General features: G+C 49.1%; 1 protein-coding gene across 2 annotated transcripts in view; it reads right to left on the bottom strand.

Moving 5' to 3' along the window:
- Positions 1-17,862, bottom strand: part of IL1R2 (interleukin 1 receptor, type II) — a 39,335-nt gene that overhangs the window by 20,836 nt on the left and 637 nt on the right. The gene's annotated exons all lie outside the window — the stretch shown is intronic.

Raw genomic sequence — 17,862 nt, 5'->3', positions numbered from 1 at the left:
TCTTGTATCGCTAGCCACTGCCACAACCATACTGCTAACAAGCCAGCCCCAAACCAGTGCCATAGAACACCAGTCTTTCGTTCTCGCTCACAGGTCTGTGGGTGAGATGGAGGTTGGCCGACCTAGATTATGCTGGGTTAGGCTCAGCTCCGAGCTTCAGGTGGGACCCAAGTCAGCTCCATGGATGTCTCGCTCTCCTTGGACCAGTGACTTTCTGGGAGGTGATGTTCTCATGTGATGGCAACACATAACAACGTGGGCAAAAGCACGCGAGGCCTTGCTTGCTCAGAACTAGCTCACTCTTGTTGGCCCACATTCCATTGGCCAAAGCAAGACACGTGGCCAAACCTGCCATCCGTGGGGCAGGTAAATACCCCCACCTGTAGAGGGAGGAGTTTCCCCAGGAGGGAATGAAGCGGGCGCCATCAGGCCTTGGACCACACCTCTGGACCCCAGGGGTGGGGACAGATTTGAGGACAACTGTGTGAGCGGCTCAGTGTCCCACTCTTTGCGACCCTATGGGTTGTAGCCTGTCAGGCTCCTCTGTCCATGGTATTCTCCAGGCAAGAAAACTGGAGTGTGTAGCCATGCCTTCGCCCAGGGGATCTTCCCAACCCAGGGGAAGAGAGAACCCACATCTCCTGCATTGGCAGGCAGACTCTCTACCACTGAGCCACCTGGGAAGCCATGAGGACACAGGCTCCATCTTATTCAGTTTTCATGGACTACGTGGTGCCCACTCCCAGAAAGTACCACGGAATGTGCACACCTGAAAGTCAGCTAGGGAGCTGGGAGTGATGAATGAATCCAGACAGAAACACCCTTGCCAGCATCCACCTTCATATTCTTGAAGGAGTTTGGCTTGTTCCCCATTCCTGGCACAGATATCATTCAGAATGGCTCACAGTAAACCCAGATGGCTCTCAGCTTGCCAGGGCAGTGTTGGCAGACAGAGGAAGTGACCCTTGAACTCTAGAAACCTCCCCCACCTCATCACTGGGCAACCACCAGAAGATGGGGGCTCAGAGCTGTGTCCCGAGCTCTCCTGCCGGTGACAAGTGCTGACATGGAGGACCCGAGACTTTCCCCTTAGCTGGGTGTCCACCCTGGGCTGTCTCACCATCAGCTCATCCTGCTTCTATTCCTGTAACTTCACCTCTAACCCCACCCAAGGTTCACCAGGCCATTTACTTAGCATAAAGGTCACCCCAACATTGACCATGTTGTTATCCTCTTTGGACAGGGACTTCCCTGGTGGCTCAGATGGTAAGGAATCTGCCCACAATGTGGGAGACCCAGGTTCGATCCCCAGGTCAGGAAGGTCCCCCGGAGAAGGAATACTCCAGTATTCTTGCCTGGGAAATCCTGTGGAGAGAGGAGCCTGGCAGGCTACAGTCGAAGGGGTCACAAAGAGTCAGACACAACTGAGCGACTAACACACGCAGCTAATCACATCCTAGTTGTCCTGGTCCTAGCCAGATTCATGAGATCTCTAGTGAGGACTGAAAGAAATAGGAATTAAACACACGTACAATCAATACCAGTGTCATGTACGGATGTGAGAGCTGGACCATAAAGAAGGCTGAAGAATTGATACTTTTGAACTGTGGAGCTAGAGAAGACTCTTGAGAATCCCTTGGACAGCAAGGAGATCAAACCAGTCAATCCTAAAGGAAAGCAACCCTGAATATTCACTGGAAGAATTGATGCTGAAACCGAAGCTCCAATAGTTTGGCCACCTGATGTGAAGAGCCGACTCATTAGAAAAGACCCTGATGGTGGGAAAGATTGAGGGCATGAGGAGAAGGGGGTGACAGGATGAGATGGTTGGATGGCATCATTGATTCAATGGACATGAGTTTGAGCAAACTCCGGGAGATGGTGAAGGACAGGGGATCCTGGTGTGCTGCAGTCCATGGGGTTGCAAAGAGTCAGATACAGCTTAGTGACTGAACAACAACAATCAATACCACACACCTGAATAAATGAATGAAGTCAAAGATACTGACACAGAGACCAGGGGAGCAGTGACGGCTGCTGTGCTAAATACTGAGTGTTGATTCTTTCGTTTTGCCCGTGATGTGAGTATCGTTCCAAATCCATGGATGATAGAGTAGAAGAGATTAAAGAGGTGAAGTAGCTTGGCCACAGCTAGTACATGGGGTTGATGTTTAAACCCAGGACTGGTGATTCCAAAGCCCTTAGTTTTCAGAAACAAAGTTTCTACGACAGATGCTAACTTCCTTCTCCAGGGTCTGCTTCCCCAATAACAGAAACCCCCCGACTCTTAACTGAACACCTCCTATCCCACACAAAGACTACATTTCCCAGCCTCTCTTGCAACTAGCAGTGGCCACATGACAAAATTTGGGCCAATGAAATGTAAGTGGAAACGTATTATCCTCCCAGATGTCAACTTAAAAGTATCCGAAAAACTTAAAAGTCTCAGCTCCAAAGTCTGCCTTCTGCCAGCTCAGTGTGGATACGGTGGCTGGATGGGGCCATGTGCAGACCATGTGTGGAAGGAGCCTGGTCCTCAGCGCCTTCGTGGAGCTGCCCCCACCCCTACCCCGACTGCCCTCTTTGTTCAGGCTTCCTGTCACCCTTATCCTGAACCCCTAATTTCAAGGACCTCAGGGAAGGAGCCCCTCAGGGATCTGTCACACATAACATTCTCTCTGCTCTTCTTTCTGAGACCTGACTCTTAAAACATTTCTGCCCATTGACCGTAAAAAGTCATCAACTCTCCTGGGATGAAAGCACCCCCAAGCTCAGGCTTAGCCTCCTCTGATGGGGAGAAGGTTTGCAACCACTTTTAAAGTCACTCTGACTCCAGGAGTTAGGCTGCGTCCACTCTGGGGTGGCTGCCTGCTGAAGCCTTGGAGCTGGGAGGGGATCCAAGAAATCTCGCACCATCACTTTCTCGTCAACCCTCCTCTCAAAACCATATCTGGTGGGGGTGAGGAGTAGGGCTGACCCAACAAGGACACCCTGTTCCAGGGGAACAAAATTCTACACTGTTGCTCTCCTCCCAGACCAGCCTCTGCCCATCCACCCCTGCCCCCAGCTGGCCCCTCCAGTCCCACCTGGGTCCCCGATCCCCACCTGGACCCTGAGCCCCACCTGGGCCCCTGACCCCCTACCTAGACCCCCCAGTCCCACCTGGGTCCCCCAACCCCCACATGGACCTAGGCCCTGCCTGGACCCCCAGCCCCACCGTGGCTCCCCAAGCCACCACTAGGGCCCCCGTAGCCCCACCTCGTGCCAACCCCCGTGTCACCTGGGCTCCCGACCCCCCGCCTGGACCCCCAGCCACCTCTGGGCCACGGATCCCCTCCTGGGCACCCAGCACCCCCGAGGCTCCCCATTCCCTGGCCTGGACCCCCAGACCCGCCTGGGCCCCCAGCCAAAGGCAGCTGTCTCCAGTCCTCTCTGTGGACTTTGGCAAAACAGCAGCTTCCCTGTGACCTCTTCAGGAAGTGGCTTCAGACAATTAAACCACAAACACATAGCCGTGATCATTTTCAATCATCTAAACCTCAGAAGCAGGCTGGAGCCGGAGCTGCCGCAGTGTGGGAAACATCAGTTTTTGGCAGCCCCGAGGAAGAAGAATTCACTTTGCAGCAAAATGCCGTTTTCCTGTCCTACTTTCTTTAAATGTGTCTTTAAATTACAGGCAGTTTGACATTTCTGCTTGAATCTGAGATGACCTTCTTACTGGAAGAAAGAAATTGTAAAGGCATTTTGTTCCAGTATTTGAGTTACAATTCTAGCTTTAGTTTTTTCTTCTGTCAAATGACCTGTTTTGCTGAACTCAGTGTAAAGTAGAGAGGAATAGGAGGCAAAGCAGGGCCAGACTCTGAAAACGACCAAAAATGTGGGAAAAATTGAAAAAAAGAAAAAGAATGAAGTAAGGTGGAAACTGTTGATGGTTCAACCTAAGCCAGGGGTGCCAGGGAGGGGAAGGGGCGGGAAGGAGGTGGAGGCCCGAGCAGCGTCCACCACAGGCCCCCTGAGGCCCAGGTGACTGTAGCTGCCGGTGACCCTGGGCCTGACTCCTGCTCAAGGAGGGACGTGCAGCCTACGGCGGTGCAGGTGTTTACTTCACCTTTAATTCTGAACAATCCCAACAGACTAAAAAGTTGCAGAAAGCAATTCCAACAGACTAAAAAGTTGCAGGAAGTTATATATACTAAAAAGTAGAACACCAGTATGCATCTTATCTTGTTATTATTGTTTAGTTGCTCAGTTGTGTCTGACTCTTTGAGACCCCACGGACTGTAGCCCGCCAGGCTTATCTGTGCATGGGATTCTCCAGGCAAGAATACTGGAGTGGGTTGCGACTGCCTTCTCCAGGGGATCTTCCTGACTCGGGAATCGAACCTGTGTCTCCTGCATTGGCAGGCGGATTCTTTACCACTGAGCCACCTGGGCGGCCCGATGTATCTTACCCAGAATCACCAATTTTGGTTTATCCTCATCTTCTCTGTCTTTGTCTCTCTTTCTGGGCCCCTGAGCTCTTCATGACCCCTCATGACCTCTGTGCTTCTCAGAAACTTAGATCCAAATACTTTTCATTTTGCTTCAGCTTTTAATTTAGAAAAAATTTCCAAGCTTAATTTTGATGTAAATAGTAATTTCCCATAGTTTTCAGAAGTGGGGCCTGGGCCCCCAGCCCTGCTTGGACCCACCCCAATCCCAGCTGGGCCACACACACACACACACACACACACATACACACATACACACACACACACACACAGACACACACACTTTCCCCTGAACACCTGAACATTTATTGAGAGTAAATAAGCAAACGTTAGCTCCAGAGATAAATCTTCAGGCATTTAAAAGGAGCAAAAATTTTATTCTCTAGTGTATTTGAGTATCTCTCTTAATTCACCTAGAAGATGAAACTTTTCTTTATTTCTACCTTCACCTTGTTCCCGGAAGGTTTTAAGCCATTACAAGTGCCTCCGTCTGTGAGTCAGGAAGTACAGTCACCCAGAACACAGATGAGGTGACCGATCTTGACTATCAATGAAGTCAAATAGCTCTCCAGCCTCACGCCTACCACTGAGTCACGTCCAGTTTGCAAATTCCTAAAAATCTAAACAGGGTGTTTCAGGCATGTGATACAAAAGCCCCTGAAACCTATGGGGAAATAAATATTTACATCAAAATTAAGCTTGGAAAAGCAATTACTAATTCAATGTTGAAGCCAAATAAAAAGTATTTGGAACTAGGTCTCTAGGAAGCACAAAATGTTAGGCATTTGAGATTCTCTAACTTCAAATGCAGAGAAATAAAAGACAGGTTTGAGGCAGACAAACGTGTTGGTTCAGAGCGGAATCCCTGAGAGATGTCCACACACTACTTCTGTCCTGTAGAAAAGAGAAGCTAGCATTTCCCTCCCTTCTGGGATTAAGGGAACTTGGAGCAGGATGGTAGGACTCCTTCAGGTTTGCGTGGCTGTGTCAGTGGCAAGTCTTGACCCTAATGGGGTCAGGGGGACAGATGCGCTAATTGGAAGCCAGGGCACAGGAAGACCCATTTTTGGCAGAACCAGCCTTTGGGCCACATTCGGCGGAATCTCCAAGGGGAGAACTTGGTAAGGCTCAGACTCAGCTCCACCATGGGCTACACACTCTCTATTTTACTGTCTACCAGTAAGTGTCTTTCTCTCTAAAATCACCCTTTCCCAATGAATTTATCTGCAAAACAAAGTAGAGTTACAGATGGAGAAAACAAACTTATGGCTACCAGGGGGTAGAGAAGGGTGGAGGGATAAATTGGGAAATTGGGATTGACAAATACACACCACTTCATATAAAACAGAAAACCGACAAGGACCTACTGTACAGCACAGGGAACACTACTCAATACTATGTAGTGACCTATATGGGAAACGAATCTCAAAAATAAAAAGGAGCAAATATGTGTATATACATATAACTGACTCACTGTGCTGTACATCTGAAACTAACACAACATTATAAATCAACTATATGCCAATAAAAAAATTTTTTAACAAAAATAAATTTTAAAAATTAAATTAAAAAAGTAAATAAAATCACTCATTCCTGTCAAACTTTTTGAACTTTGACGAACATCTGACCCAGGAACTATTACCCAAGAGATTCAGCAAATCAGACCAGCTCATCCCGCCACTCAAATACTCCATTCACGTGCTTCATTCCCAGCAAGGCACAGTCGTTCAGAGCCCCTGGGGGTTCTGGACCAGCAAGCAAAGACACTTCCTCCTGCATCAGCCCCTCCCACAGGCCAACCCTCAACAAGCCCTTCTCTAGCTCAGAATAGTCACCTGTAGTCAGCCAGCGGGACAGACATGGAAGCTGGACCCCTGAGGCCCTTGGCAGCCACAGTACAGACCCACCAGGCTTCCAATTCTCCCAGCCCGAGGTTTGTGTAGAAGGGACTCGGTACTCTGAACAACTCCACAGAGCAAAGCTCATGGGTCTGGTAAGAGTGTGTCATCCCCAGTGTAAACATGAACAATGGAAACAGACTCAGATAATTAAGCAGGTTCCCCAAAGCCAGAGAGCTGATGGAGTGATGGAGTAGGACGTAACCCTCGACCTACACGATCCTCATCCTTGGGACTGGATCTCGGCTCTGTGGAAGCACCAGCACCTGGAGCTGGAGGGGGTTCCAGGAGCCATCAAGCTTAGCAGCCCACCTACACAGTCTTCCCAAACTAGCATCCTCCACAGATGGCCACGCTGGCACCTCTTAAGACGGACACTTCCAGTCTTAGAAAGAACTCCTCATCGGAAACATCTGTCATTTCAGGATGCAGGTTTGCCTACCCCTAAGCTCCACTCAATGGCCAGATTCCATCCTGGGGGAAGCTCATAAGAAGTCCTTCTGTATCTTCCAAGAGCCTTGAGGGTCAGGGAAAGGTGACCAGATTGTTCAATGAGAAGCAGAGAAGAGGTTGTTGTTCATTTGCTAAGCTGTGTCCAACTCTTGCGACCCCATGAACTGCAGCATGCCAGACCTCCCTGTCCCTCACCATCTCCCAGAGTTCACCCAAGTTCATGTCCACTGAATTGGTGATGCCATCCAACCATCTCATCCTCTGCTGCCCTCTTCTCCTCTTGCCCTCAATCTTGCCCAGCATCAGGGTCTTTTCCAATGAGTGTGGTTCTTTGCATCAGGTGGCCAAAGTATTGGAGCTTCAATTTCAGTATCAGTCCTTCTAATGAATATTCAGGGTTGATTACCCTTAGGATTGACTGGTTGGATCTCCTTGCTGTCTAAGGGACTCTCAAGAGTCTTCTTAAGCACCACATTTCAAAAGCATCAGTTCTTAGGTGCTCAGCCTTCTTTATGATCCAACTCTCACATCCATACATGACCACTGGAAAGATCACAGATTTGACTATACGGACCTTTGTCAGCAAAATGATGTCTTTGCTTTTTAATATGCTATCTAGATTTGTCATAGCCTAGACATAGAAGAGGCAGCTACTCAGAAAAAGAGGGAGGGCTGATGGAAGAAAACACACCCACAAAGATGCAGCAGCTGATTGCCCAATGACAGAGAAGAAAAACTAGTAAGAAGAGTGCAAGAACCAAACAGCACAACAGAGCCCCGTAAGAGCAGACACAATTGCCGCCCCCCCACCTCTCCATGCTTCGTGAAAGTATCTAGGTGTTCCAGCACAAAACAGTTGGTGTCTGTAATGATTTCCCCTGAATCATGAAGAACAGTTTAAATCCCGCTCTCAGTCATTAAAAAGAATATAATGTCATTTGCAGCAACATGGACGGACCTAAAGATTGTCTTACTGAGTGAGGTAAGTCAGACAGAGAAAGAGAAATCTCATATGATTCCTTATTGGTGAATCTAAAAAGAAATGATATAAATGAATGTATTTTCTCTGGACCTTCTTTCTCAAGCTTAGGAGGTGCATTATGCATGTGGTGGGGACAACAGCGAATTATCTACCAGTCTATTTCCCTTCCTGTTTCCTCTGAGTCTTCAGCCACTATGGCCCTAAAAGAGGGGAAGAGCAAAGGCTTGCTCGGTAAGGAGGGCAGGAAGTGGACACAACGTAGGGGATGTCCAAGGTGGGAAAATGGGTTCTGCCCCCACTTCCAGGCTCAAAATCTGAGTGCAGAGGGACAGCTCTGCTTTCCAACTGGATCCCTCGAGGAATTCCCACCAGGGTAAAGTAGGGAGCCCTGATCAAGACGGCAGCACCCAGGGAGGATGGAGACATTGGCATGTTAAGGTGGAGGGAGGCAGCGTTAGTTACCTGTGAGTCTCAGTTCTTTGCTGATGGGGAGGAAATACAGCTCCCCTTGTGCTTCCAGTGGAGAACTGGGGCAAGCTGAGATCTGAGCTGATATGGGGCTGCCATGATGGAGGACAAGAGGACCTAGAGGCTGCGGGACACTCAGTCTATAGGGAGCAGTACAGCCGATTATGCAAACATGTTCCTGCGAACGTGTGTGCTAAACTGCCTCAGTCATGTCTGACTCTCTGCGACCCCATGGACTGTAGCCCGCCAGGCTCCTCTATCTGTGGGACTCTCCTGGCAAGAATACTGGAGTGGGTTGCCATGCCCTCTTCCAAGGGATCTTCCCAACCCAGGGACTGAACCCATGTCTTTCCTGTCTCCTGCATTGGCAGGCAGGTTCTTGACCACTAGTGCCACCTGGGAAAGCCAGAAGCGTCCTGACCAGCTAGTAAATAACCACTTACTTAAGCCCTGAGCTCTCTACACTCTGCCTTTCCAGAGACGCACCCGAGATCCTCATGGTCCAAAGCCTAGTGCAGCACCTGCTCTGACTGATGGGTGCTCCTGCCCTGCTGGTTGGTACATGTTTGGGGTATCACCTGCACAGGTAGCAGTCTAAGCCAGGGGAGAGCCAAGGCCATGGCTGGGGCACAGAAAACCATGGGGCCATCAAGGGGCACAGTGGGGCCATGTCAGCCAATGCATTGGCTCTGACTCCCAGGCAAGACCAGACCCTGGGTTTCCCAGCCACAAACTTCAGCAGAAGATGTAGAGGGACACTGTGTGACCAGCAAGGCCCAGGAGCATCTTCATAGAAGCCAGTGAGGAGCCCCCAGGCCAGCAGATGGGGACCAGCCACCCTCCCCATCACACCCTGGGGACACGGCTGCCCCAGTTCTCAGACTCTGGCAAGAAGTAGGTGGCAAGGTCAGAAACTCTAAACGACTGAGCATCTACCCAAAGCATTAGTCACTCAGTCATGTCTGACTTCTGGCAACCCCATGGACTGTAGCTTGCCAGGCTCCTCTGTCCATGGGATTTCCTGAGTGAGAATACTGGAGTGGGTTGCCATTTCCTTCTCCAGGGGATCTTTCTGACCCAGAGATCAAACCTGGGTCTTCTGTATTGCAGGCAGATTCTTTGCCATCTGAGCTATATACCCAAAAGAGACTGAATAAAACCCAGAAAGGCAGAGTTGGACCAACCTAGACCAGAATAACATGAGCTGGCAGCTTAAATTCCCCTTTACTCATTAATAGGAGTGAGAAATGGAGTATTTCCTGCCATATCAGTGAACAAGGATGTCACAGTCATAAGCATTTCCAGCCCTCCAGGGCACTCAGGAAGAACACCTTCATGCCCTGGCAACCATTGGGGTGCAGCCACTCTCTACAGTGAGCCCTGAAGAACTCAGGATGTGAAAAAAACACAGGATACTGGCTGTGTGTTTTGAGATGCATATGAAAGGAATGATTTCAGTGAGCCCAGACTCTTGCATCTTACCATACACAGGAGGGCACTGAATTCCTTCATTTGAGATTGGTTTTCTGTAATTCACAAAAATACTTTGATGTTCAGACTACCTACCCTTCGTTGCAAACTCGTATACAACCTAACTCCTCCCCACCACCTCCTCAGAGTAATTCTCTCAGGGTTACTTGAGATGCTGTCTCCCAGGCCTGAAGTCCTAAAAAATTCCCGTCAAATAAAACATAGCTCTCAACTTTTAGGTTGTGACTATTTTTTAAGTTGACAGAAGCCTCAGGAACCAAATGAGATTCTTATTAGAAAAATTATTAAAAGCTCATTTTTGTGACATCAGCTTGCAGTGAGTACAAATATTCACCCCCATACATATATTTTAGAAATATTTTCTCCCCAAGTTATTAAGCTGTCAGAACAGAGGAGATTTTTCTTTTTATGCTTCAAAAGATCATCTCTTACTCCCTGGAAAATATGCCCACCCAGAATGGCTTGTCCCCTAAGGGTCACAGAAGGCATAATTCCCCCCTAGCCCTGTGCCCAGCACAGACAAGAGAGCAGGTGAAAATCAAGCCAAAATAAACCAATCATGCTAGGAAACCCAAGTGATTCTGGTCTATTGGGTGTGGGGAAAGTCCTTGGCACAAGAATCCCCAGTCATTAGCCTGAAGACAGGCCAGAACTGATTGGATTGTCCACCAATCCAGGAAGCCCCACCAAGAAACTCTTTGCTCTCTTCTGGGCCCAGAGGGAGAGTTTCTATTGGAGGGAAAAGGAAAAAAGAGGAATGAGTTTTTCTTTTCTTTCCTGAGACGGAAGAAGATAAAGAGAACAGTGAGCAGGCCTGGCCACTCTTAGTTTTTACTTTAATTGCTCCTAATCTGTAGTCTGTAACTAGGTTTGCGTTTCTGCCCCCCAACTCACATTTTGCACCTGTTATCCTTTGACTCTATGCTAATTACATCCTGTATCTGCTCATCTTTACAGCACTCTCCCCACAGATCACCCCTTGTAGCTTTTCTCTTTTTTACATTATAGAAAGAAGGCCCAGTACAACACACAAAAAAGAGTAGACCCAACTACCAGGCTACCAGACTGCCGGCCTCAATTAACAGACTCCCTGATGCCAGCCTATGACTGTCTTTAAAACAATGCAAGAGAAAGAATACAGGATCCTTACACCTCCGTTCCTCATCACCTAGCCCTGACTGTGAGCCCTCAGCTAATATAAGCCCCCAGGTTCCTCATGGAAGGGGGACACAGTTCTTGAGGCACGAGCCTATCATGTTCTCCCCCTCTGCCAGCTGAGGAATAAAGCTGCCTTTCTATTTCCTCTGTGTTTTTTTATTCCACTTCGGTGGGCAGAGAAAGCCAAGATTTTGGCAGCATTCCCTTCACACACATGTGCTCCCTCTGGCTTCTCCCAGGTGGCCAGGACAGCCAGATCCATCCCTGGTATGAGACAAGCATCCTGAAGCTGAGCTATCTGAAATTCTGCCTCCTCTCTGGCAACACAGGGGTTGACAGACTCAGGTTCCCAACATCTGGACCGGTGCTACCTTGAGGCGCACAAGGAATTTCACTTCTCTGTACCCTTGAAGTTAGGCATGGTCACAGGACTGGTTATCATAAGAAGGAAGCAGGAAGGACATGGGTCACCCCCAGGAGTTTTATTTCTGGTTGCTCCCCCCACCCCAGCTCTCTTCTACCATGGTGAACCCTGAGCCCTTGTTGCTGGATGGCGGCCACCTAGGATAGTCAGGACACCCTGATAGGAGGCTGAGGTTTACTTCTATCCATGGGTCCATTCCCTTGTTCCTGAGTGTCTGTTTTCCCTTTGGTCATGTACGGATGTGAGAGTTGGACCATACACAGGGCTGAGTGCCCAAGAATTGATGCTTTCAAGTTGTGGTGCTAGAGAAGACTCTTGAGAGTCCCTTGGACAGCAAGGAGATCAAACCAGTCAATCCTAAAGTAAATAAATCCTGAATATTCATTGGAAGGACTAATGCTGAAGCTCCAATACTTTGGCCACCTATGTGAAGAGCCAACTCATTGGAAAAGACCCTGATGTTGGGAAAGATTGAGGGCAGGAGAAGGGGGTAACAGAGGATGAGATGTTTGGATGGCATCACTGACTCAATGGCTATGAGTCTGAGCAAACTCAGGGAGATAGTGAAGGATAGGGAAGTCTGGTGTGCTGCAGTCCATGGGGATGCAAAGAGTTGGACACAACTTAGAAACTGAACAACAACAAATAGAAATACCAATTTTTCACCCCAGCACTTGTGTCGAGATAATCTGAGGCCAATGTTGTCTACAAAAGTTCTCTTTAGGCACAGCAATCCACGAGAAGAATGAGGACATTGGATTTGCTTTCTATTGCCCTGGAGCAAAAGACCACAGACTCAGTGACGTGAAACCAAGCCCCATTATGAGCTCACATCACTGTGGGTCTGCCTGCTCGGATAGATTCTGTTCAGGGTTCCACAGTGAAGTGAAAGCCGCTCAGTTGTGTCCGACTCTTTGCGACCCCATGGACTATACAGTCCATGGAATTCTCCAGGCCAGAATACCAGAGTGGATAGCCTTTCCCTTCTCCAGGGGATCTTCCCAACCCAGGGACTGAATCCGGGTCTCCTGCATTGCAGGCGGATTCTTTACCAGCTGAGCCACCAGGGAAGCCCCACAGGCAGATATCAAAGCTTGGGGTCCCAGCCCACTTGCCTGGGGCTGTTGGCAGAATTCGGTTCCTTGCAACTCTACAGCTGGGGTCTCCACTTTCTTGCCGGCTGTCAGCCAAGGCCACTCTCAGCAACTAGAGGCGGCTGCCGCTTCCTGCCCCAGGGCCCTTTCCTCAACAGGACAGTTTGATTCCTCAGAGCCAAGGGATAATCTCGGTTCTATTTCACATCTCTCTTACTCTGGACTCTGACCCCAGATCTTCTTTTAAAGAACTAAGGGCTTCCCTGGTGGTCCAGTGGTTAAGAACCCCCCTGCCACTGCAGGGGACATGAGTTCATCCCTGGTCTGGGAAGAACCCACGTGCTGCAGGGCAACTAAGCCCGTGAACCACTCACACCACAGAAGCCCACACACCCCAGAGCCCGAGCTCCACAACAAGAGAAGCCCACACACCTCAACGAGAGAGGAGCCCCCACTCACCGCAACGAGAGAAAGTCCATCCGCAGCAACGAAAGCCCAGCACAGCCAAAAATAATAAATAAGGAGCCCAACTGGTTGTGCCAGGCTGGTCTTCCATTCGATTAACTTCACGTCAATTGACTGGAGACCTAAAATACATCTGCAAAATTCCCTCTCCTTCGCTGCATATGGTCCTCTAATTGTGGGAAAGCCATTCCATAATGTTTGTATAACCCACTCTCATAGACAAAGCGTGATCAGTGAGGGGTGTCTTATAATTCTGCCAACCACACACAGTTAAGGAAACATTCTGATGACTATTAGCTCTAGAAAATTTAGGGCACGTCCAAAGCCGTACGTTAACTTCCTTGCTCCCAGATAAGAAAACTTTGTCTCAAATGTTCTAAAGCCTTCCTACTCAAGTTGTGGTCCCTGGACCAGCAGCATGGACATACGTCACTTATGAGAAATGCAAAATCTCCGGCCCCAGCCCAGACCCAGGGAACCAGAATCGGCTGTGCTTCACCAAGACTCTCATGTGATTTGAGAAGCATTGATATTTAGGCCTGGCTTATCCTTAAACAAAGTAGGCAGATACCCACAGGAATTAGGAGCCGAGATAATGCTAAGTCCCTGTGCCTCTGATCGTGCCAGCCCTCTCAGAGTGGTTTTTGAAGTTTTGAGGCCAGTGATTTGTAATCGGACGGTAACGATGGTGAGGATGGTGATGGCAGCTAACATATCTTGAACACCCACCATGTGCCAGGCACTGGGTGAAGTCTTGACATGTGTGATTTCTTTTAATGTTCCCAGTACTTTACAAACTAGATATTATTATTTTCCTTTTAGAGATAAAGACATTGAGGCTTACAGATGTTCAATAACACCTCCAAGGAAATACAAACAGAAGTGGTGGAGCCAGGATTTGGCCCTCGTCCCTTTAACTTAAGGGTGATGTGATCTGATTGTCACAAGGTGTCAAAGCTACACGGGGAATCACAGACTGGGGGTCACAGGCCTGTTCAACATGTGGGTGTGTATCTTCCAGTCAGAGTGTCTTCCGTTAAATGTCTTTCCAAGGGACAGACTCATTGCAGTGGGTCACAGGCCCTGTCACTCACAACCTCACAGATTTGACTTACTTCCTGGCCCCTGAACACACTCAGACTGCTGCTGCTGCTGCTAAGTCGCTTCAGTCGTGTCCGACTCTGTGTGACCCCATAGACGGCAGCCCACCAGGCTCCCCCGTCCCTGGGATTCTCCAGGCAAGAACACTGGAGTGGGTTGCCATTTCCTTCTCCAATGCATGAAAGTGAAAAGTGAAAGTCAAGTTGCTCTGTCATGTCTGACTCTTAGCAACCCCATGGACTGCAGCCCACCAGGCTCCTCCGTCCATGGGATTTTCCAGGCAAGAGTACTGGAGTGGGTTGCCTTTGCCTTCTCTGACACTCAGACTAGCAATCCCCAATTAAGCCCAAGCACTCTTAAATTTCCTCTTGATGTGTCATGAAAAATTTGAGTGAAATGGGTACCATCCCAAACCATTTTTAAAATAACAAAAGAACCCCTGCTCTCTAATCCATCCATTTCATCGAATAAATGAAACATCCAGAAACATAAAGTTATATGTCCAAGTCACATAGCAAGATAATATCCCGGTTTTAAACGGGGCTTTTTGGCCCATAATCAAGTGCCATGATAACTGACCTCCTATGTTTAGGAAATTATTTATGGTTCATAGGAGGTTCTTAACTCAAGTATGCTCCAGAAATGTTTCCATGGAGTTCCATACAGATTCTCAGATTTCTCTCTGTTCATGCTCCTGGTGAAGCAAATGCCCATTTAGCTCATGAGAGTCAATCAGATACATAACAGGTTCAGAACCCAGGTTCTGAGGGGAGACTTAGACGTTTGTGAAAAAAGAAATGTAATTTTTTCCCATCTAAGTTCACAGACTCCCAGAATTGTAAGCCCCTTCAGTGGACCCCACATTAAGAATCCCTCCTCTGGGACTTCCCTAGTGGGCCAGGGGGTAAGACTCCATGCCCCCAGTGCAGAGGGCCTGGGTTTGATCCAACATGTCACAATTAAGATCCAACCCGCTGCACCTAAGGAACTCACGTGCCACAACTAAGGCCCGATGCAGGCAAATGAGCAGATAAACGTTAAAGAAAAAGAAGCCCCTGAGCAGTTTAATCAAGGGTGGCGGTGAGGAACACAGCAGGCAGAACAGAGCAGTGGATGTCGGCCTCGGCTACACATCAGAAGTGCCTGGAGAGCTTTAAAAACTAAAGATGCCGAGCCCCCACCCCCTCCAAGGTCCTGATGTAATTGGTCCCAGGTACAGAGAGTTTCAAAGCCTCTCCAGGTGATTTTAACGCTCAACCCGGGCTAAGAACACTGGATCAGGTAGTCTGAGAAGCTACAGAATCAACACCACCCTCATCACTATTTTTCTTGTGACCCCATCAACTGGAAACTTCCATATCCCTTTCATCTTTTCGCTGTCCTCTTCTTCCCTCCTTCAAGCAATGTGCCTTCGTGAGTGGGGAACAAAGTTGAGAGGAACCTGAGGTCTGGTTTCGACACTGATATACTCACTTGTTACAGCTGATTCGCCTCTGGACATGAGATCTCTTAACCTCCTAAGGAAGTGGTTCTCCAGGTCCTCAGACCAGTCACCTCAGCACCACCTGGTAACTCAGGAGCAGCACAGGTCCTCAGCCCCCTTCCTCCCTGGCACCTGCTGAATCCAGAACCCTGAGTGGGCTCAGCCATCATTTGAGTAAAGTCCTCCAGGTGATGCTGAAGCAAGCTCAAGTTTGAGAACCTCCTGTCAAAGGCACTGTCATGAACAAGTATCCCCCATGTACAGAGCAGGTGATGGTGACATAAGAAGACCACCTGGGGCTTCTTTGATAGTCTAGTGGTTACGCATGTGCCTTGCAATGCGGGGTTCGATCCATGGTCAGGGAAGATCCCACATGCCACGGAGCAACTAAGCCCGTGTGCCAAAACCACTGAGCCTGTGCTCTAGAGCTCGGAAGCTGAAACTACTGAAGCCCGTGTGCACAGTCTGTGCCCCACAACGAGAAGCCACTGCAACGAGAAGCCTGCATACTGCAACGAAAAGTAGCCGCCACTCACGCAAGTAGAGAAAGCCTGCATGCAGCAATGAAGACCCAGCACAGCCGAACATAATAAATCTTCAAAAAAAAAAAAAGCCCATCGGAAGCTGCACTGCATGCTTGCATTACTTCGGTTGTGCTATTGCTAGATGCCACCTCTGCCATCCTAGCTCTGAGCATTCCTGATCACCCAGGTGTTGACTGTCAAACAGCCCGGTTTTGAGGGGCTGGTGGGAGTAGAGACACGGGGGGGAAGAGGGGGAAGGTCAGCTGGCAGCATGGAGAGGGGGGTCACAGACCAGCTGGGAACAAATGGGGCAGTAGCTGTCTTCATGGCCCCCTGCCCCATTCCACCTGAACTCCCTTCTTGCCCATTAGGATAACCAGACAGGTCAAAAAGTGGGAAATACAATTAAAACAGACAAGACTGTTATGAGGTTTAAAGGAAGGTACACCTTCTATGATGCATGCGGGAGGAGCCCGCCTCACCACCCCTGCCTTGTTTGGAAGGCAGAGCTCAGGGAAGGGTGAACTGGGGGGCATGGAGGGCGCCCCATCACCCCACCGCAGACAGTGAGCTGCAGGAGGAACTCCGAAGGGCAGGTCACTCAACGGCCTCAGTTTACCAGAAACTCAGAAGGATGACAAGCCCTGACCCGGGATCACACAGCATTAGAGGCAGAGTGGGGCCAGGGGCTCCCAGGGAGGGAGCTGGGAGCCAGGGAGAGGACAGGCTTCCAAAGCGGAGTTTGGATTTGAGAAGGAGGACAGTTAACACAGAGAGAAAACATTCAGATGGCACCCCCTGTGCCTGGCACTGCACCAAAGCTCCATGTGGGTTGGATTCATACTCTGCTGGGCTTCCCAGGTGGCACTAGTGGTAACGAACCCATCTGCCAATGCAGGAGACATAAGAGATGCAGGTTTAACACCTGGGTTGGGAAGATCCCCTAAAGGAGGAGGAAATGGTAACCCACTCTAGTATTCCTGCCTGGAGAAGCCCATGGACAGAGGAGCCTGGCAGGCTACAGTCCATGGGGTGGCAAAAGAGTCGGACACAACTGAAGCCACTTGGCACGAATGCACACATCTCACCATTAGCATTACGATTTACAGGTGGGGACACAGCAGGAGCTAGAAGGGTAAAAATAAACTGCGTGGGTTACTTAATGATAATTGAAGGTAAAAATGACTTTATAGAAAATCATGCCCAGTTTTATCATTACATCACAGGAATAGAGCAAGGGATAAAGGTAAGCTTAACGTTTCCTGACTGCGGATTACTGGTGAGTTGCTGGCCTTTGGGTGGACCATCTCTATTGATGGTACTCCTGATTCATTCAAGTACAGGGTTCTTAAAAGACAGTCACCATAGGAACACACGCATGATGTCATACAGTTATAACAGGCACAGCCGGACTTGAACCTGGGCCCTTCAACCTCTGGGACTGGCACTTAAACACTCTGCCTGCTGCTCTTCCAAGGCGGCCAGAAGGTTTGGGGCTCAGCCAACCCTGAGAGCTCAGATGTTAGAAAAGTTACTCATACTTTGGAAAAGAAAGCATCCCGTGATCTTTCCAAAGAGGAAAGCCTCTAAGCTCAGTTTAAGTCCCAGAGGCACAGCCTCCCCTGAGCCAGACAGACCCTCTCAGGCATTCCTCCCCTATTCCTGATTCCATGGCAGTTTTGCCTGTCACTCCAATCACAGCGACAGTAAAGAATCTGCCTGCAATGCAGGAGACCTGGGATCGATCCCTGGGTCAGAAAGAGCCCCTGGAGAAGGGCATGGCAACCCGTGCCAGTACTCTTGCCTGGAGAATCCCATGGACAGAGGAGCC

Source organism: Bison bison, unplaced genomic scaffold (genome assembly GCF_000754665.1).
Source record: "Bison bison bison isolate TAMUID 2011002044 unplaced genomic scaffold, Bison_UMD1.0 scf7180017864508, whole genome shotgun sequence".
Lineage (NCBI taxonomy): Eukaryota > Metazoa > Chordata > Mammalia > Artiodactyla > Bovidae > Bison > Bison bison.
The sequence above is the reverse complement of the archived record's forward strand: the minus strand, read 5'-3'. Positions and strand labels throughout refer to the sequence as shown.